We start from the raw sequence: 5,708 nt of genomic DNA, 5'->3' as shown, positions 1-5,708 counted from the left end.
TATAAAGTATACACAATAGTAAGAAATGTCAAATTTCTGAATTCTTTCACTATGTGGGCTTGTAATTTTGGGTGTTGATTTATGCATATGATCCAAGTGACCTGCATATATGAACGGGAATTTCCTCCTCATCTGTTGCATACAAACGTAGAGTATATCAACCTATATTTATATTAAAATAGACTTTTTCACTTTTTTTGGTCTTTTGGAAATTGTTGTTTGTGCTGTATTTAGACCCCTCTACCAAGAAATTTGTTTTACATGCACACGAATAAAAATTGCGGTTTTTACCCAACGCAATCATGGGTTTGATCGTTGTTTTCAATTTAGACTTTTATATATATATACATATGCATAAATTATCTGCCGTAATTACAAGTATTGTAATGTAATGATACGAGATCACAACTTCTTTTTCAAAGCGAAAGTGTGTCGCTGAAACAGTTTGTTGATGGAAAAAATCTGTCGGTTGTAATACGAGGGGTAGAACGTGAATGCAACTTTCAAATTTTGTCTTTTTTTTTTTGGCTCCCACATTATTGTCAATATAATGGAGTGCTATAGGATTGTCATACAATTGAGAGGAAAAACTGACTTAAGCAGAATTAACACATATCACATTCATACGATTGTCAAACTACAAATATATTCCAACAATATCATATAATATAAAAAAGAGGATGTGGTATGATTGTCAATGAGACAAATCACCACAAGAGACTAAATCACACAGAAATTAACAGCTATGGGTCATCGTACGGCCTTCATCAATGAGCAAAGCCCATACTGCATAATCAGCTATTAAAGGCCCCGAAATCACAAATGTAAAATAAGTCAAACGAGAAAACTAATAGCCTTATTAATGTACAAAAAAATGAACAAAAACAAATATGTAACACAGCAACAAACGACAACCACTGCATTACAGGCTCCTGACTTGGGACAGGCACATACATACAGAATGTGGCAGGGTTAAACATGTTAGCGGGATCCCAACTCTCCCCCTAACCTGAGACTGTGGTAAAACAGTACAACATCAGAACGAACTATAAAAATCTAAAAAAGGCTTAAGTCATCGGATGGATACACATAGAAATACCTATAACAAAAACACAGAGTTGAAGTGACCGGGTACTTGTACATCCCAACAACAAAAAGACACTAAGTACAGATCTGAGAGTACTCGCAGTGACTGACAGCTAGTTCAAAGCCAATAACAACTAATAAAGAAAATCATGCATCTAAAACTTAATAGTCAATCAGTACATGTCTGTCTGGAAGGTATAATCTGACCTTGACCTTATTTTCATGGGACATTGGTCAATGTTAAGTTTTTGTCTGCCTTTTAATTACCATAAGTAATAGGTCAACTATATTTAGTGTATGAAATAATTATAAGGTGAAAATGTATGTCTGACAGGATTTATCTGACCTTGACCATATTGTCATGGATCTTAAAAAATGGAAAGTCTATGTGACACTAAGTAAAACCTTTGTCTTTAAGAATTTCAACTAATAAAAACATCAGGCACCTAAGACTAAATTATAAATCAGTACACATCCAACATTCAATGGATTTAGTGTAGAGACGTCATAAACAGTCAGAGAAAATATGACCTTGTGCATTGCCAAGTTACAGGAGTCGACAGATTGTAGATCCATGAAAGTGCATATGTATATAACAATACTATTTAGTTTCCTTTTAATTAACTGATAACAAAATCAATATTGATACCAATAAAAACAATATTCAAAGATCTAATGACAGTGTTGAATTGGTAACCTTTTAGAATAACTTTATTTAAAGGATCGATAAGTTTACCAGGATCGTTTCTAAATTTCCGGGCACGGTATACAACATCTCCGTAAAATGAGCATGTGCTATCCCGTTTGAAATAAGTTTTCTACAGGTACAACCGAACTTCAAAACCAAATCTTTATATCTAATGAAGAATTTAGTAAAATTTTTAAGTTATTTGTGGTAACATAATCTCTGACTTAATAATTTACCAGTAATACATAGATTACGTTCGTTAAAATCTAAAACGACACAACAGACACGGGCATAGCGAACGAGTTGTGAAATATAAACAATATAAAAAATTAACAATAGGGAACGAAAAATCGTACTTTTTGTCGTAACTTTTAGTGTGGAGTTTCCCGTGTAAAACTGAAATATCTAAATCTAGGAAAGCACAGTTATTAGCGTTTACATTTGATTTATTTAAAGTAAGTTACTTTGGGTAAATTTCTGCAGTTTAGTTAGAAAATATCATCAGGATAACGGTAAGTGTTATTTAATTTATCAATTAAATGCAATTTAGACGGGTCTTTTCTTAGTTTGGCAGCTTGCATATGCTTATGAAGCCTTTGTATTATTTTAGAAATACAAAATTGTGTACAATATTGTATGTTTAAAGAGGCAATAGCTACGAGATATAGAAAAAAATAAAATACGATTTTTTTTAATCATTAATAAAGTGAAATAGTGAAATAGCTTTTAGCAGCCAGTTTGGCTCAGTTTTGTCAAAATAAGATAAAAAAAAACATCGCTGATGAATTATTCACTTGAAAGTGAATAATTCGACATCATTAAATCCGTATTCATGAGAACTTCGAATGAACCCCTTAGCTAGAGATTGGTTACGCATGAACTAGGCGTGTTCAGCTATTAAAAGGAAAAGAATGTCAACATTTGAAGTGAAACAAGGGTAATCCATTTGGTTTACTGATTTGAACTTCACAGGCTCATTCGTATACAGGTAAAACGATTATTAACACATTGTTTTAGCCTATAATATAAATTAAAAAAAACGAGAAAAATTCAATTGCACGAGTTCGCTATCTATTTATATCAATGTTTATGTTGATATCGGGTTATATTACCGCCGGCAGTCTGCAGAAGGTCACATCAATGGTTATTCAGATGGTATCTAGACCAAAATACACACGAAATGCAGATACATACAATCGAGTTTATGCATCGTAAATTGTTTATTTTAGACTTTTTATTTGTATATACATACAGGCAATGGTAGTATACCGTTGTTCAATAGTCATAAGTCAATTTAAATGAAACAAATCTGGGTTACAAACCAAAACTGAGGAAAACACATCAACCATAAGAGGACATAAAATGGAACAACAGAAACACTGAATTGCGACAAAAATAAACGCAGAAATACATAGAAACAGACTATGTGATAACAACTTCCATATTCCTGACTTCGTACAGGACATTTTAAGAAGAAATGATTGGTTCCACCTGGTTTTATGGCTAGCCAAACCCCCTGCTTATATGGCAATGTTGAAAATACCGCTAAAATGACAACATTACGTGACAGGAATACAGTACAAATAAATGCAAAAACACTTAGGACAGAGAAATACATAAATAAATAATATAATTGTACATTTCAACATGTAAACCACAGAATAGCAACGAACATCTAAAATTAATTTGCGACAGGACTCGTATACAGCACAATAGAATTATGAACTGTGCGTCACACGAATGCATCAACGCCACAAAAAGTGACGTCATATGAAAATTTCTAAAAATAGAATATAGAATTGGGGTTTAGTTTGTAATGGATACAGAGTGCTGTCCCTATGTAAATGGACGTGTGAGTTTTTGAGCAGCAGAAAATTTATTTAAATTCCTTGTTTTTGATATTTCTGGTGCCAATTTATTCAAGATTTTCATATTTGTTCTAGAAAAACAAAGATAATGACTTTTTGCACAGTATATGCATAATTTGACCTTGTTTATGTGTCCTGTTTTGACATCCTGAATTCAACTCACTGAAAAATATCAAGAGTAAGCAGACAATTATCCATACATTTTTATACCAAAGGTTTCAAAGGGATTAAAGACGATGAAATTTTAACAAAAAATAAGTAAACATATTGATATAAACAATGTTGGATCTATACAAATTACAGAAAAAGACTGTATTGTGTCTCTGAAAGATGAAGAGTCAGACGATACGTTGGTAGTAAATGGTATAACAGTAAGAAACAGGTCAGTTAACTTTTTTGATGTAGAAAAATCAATTACACACGTTACCATAAAAGACGTTCAATACGAACTTGACGATCGTTATATTGTTAAACTAATGATTAAATTTGGTCCAATTGTTCCCGGCTCTGTCAAAAGAGGTTATATAAAAGGGACAGGAATAGAAAATGGGGCACGGTATGCGATATTTTGAACTGTGAGCCTGTTCTTCCTCTCATAACTAGCCTAGGCCGCTTTGAAGTGCGCTTATTTGCTGACAATAACCGTACACCATGCTTTCATTGTAAATTTACCAGTCATCCCTTATATCAATGTAAAGATCGTAAAAAAATTATGAATGAGCGAAGGTGCTTTAACTGTGCTGATATTGGTCATTTAGCTAATGCTTGCCCGAATGAACCGTATTGCTCTTACTGCTACATAAAAGGGCATCTTAGACGAGGCTGTGAGAGTTTCAAGCAAGACCAAGATAATCAGGAATATGGTAAACATGGTCCGGAAATTATTGAGGGTAGACAAGAAACTAAAAGTGACGCACACTCAGATTCAAAATCAGTTTGTGATAATGATACCTTTTCCGAAAGTGTCCTTATTGGAGCATACAATTGTACTAGACTCGGTGAAACCGATGAAATTTTAATAAATGCTTCAAAATCAGGCGAAAATTTCACACAAAGTCTATACCTTACTGTTCACAAAACAGACAGTCACAAAGTAGATAAAGTTTTTGTCTCAAGACCAATGACATAAGTAAACACAAGGATGATAGTGACCAAATAAATTTACTTGTGACAAAAGCTGTAGCTCAAGTGAAGTCCACCTATCCAGAGTCTCATGTTGGTTTTTGTAGCATCATACCACGTAAAGGTAACAGTGCGCAAATAAACAGACTAAACCAATCGGCAACATGTGTAAACAAGTTTATAAGAAAATTGTGCGCTCGCGAAGACAATGTAGATTATGTTGATTTGGAGAAACTGTTTTATAGAAATAGCACAATCATCAGATCTATGTTTTACAAAGCCGAAAAAAGCGGTGTGCATATAAACACTGAAGTGCACAAAATATCAACAGAAAACTTAGCGATTTCTTTTATTCTCCAAAACCGTGCGTACAGGAACTACACCAACCAACGGACCCTAAATGTAAAAGAAACAACGGAACAACAATACCTACCTCCGCGGATGGAATGAGCAAGCGGTCCAATACTGAACCTAAAAAAGCTTAACTAAAAATATGTCAAAATCAAACTTTATTATCTTAACTAGAAAACAAAAACAAAATATAGAAAAAAAAATGCATGCAGTTTTTAAATTTTGTAAATATGTCCACTACTTTCATTCATCATATTTGTATATTGTTACTATTGCTTGTAGACTCTAGTTTTTATTTCATATGTCATATGTATATAAAGAATTATTTCAGGAAAGATAGTATAAAGTCAAATTAGTCAATATTTATGATAGACTGTTATGTTTATCCAAATATGAGTTTAAAAATAGCATTGATAAACGTGAATGGATTTAAAAATATTAAAAAACGTGCATTAGTTTTTAACTGGATTGTTTCACAAAATATAGATCTTGTTTTTTACAAGAAACACATTGTACACAGGACCAAACTGGGCTTTTGGAATAGGGAATGGAAAGAAATGGGGGTGGTGAAAGTTTCTAGACTTGTGATACAA

This window comes from Mytilus californianus, unplaced genomic scaffold, assembly GCF_021869535.1.
Source record: "Mytilus californianus isolate M0D057914Y unplaced genomic scaffold, xbMytCali1.0.p SCAF_90, whole genome shotgun sequence".
Lineage (NCBI taxonomy): Eukaryota > Metazoa > Mollusca > Bivalvia > Mytilida > Mytilidae > Mytilus > Mytilus californianus.
This window is presented reverse-complemented; position numbering follows the sequence as displayed.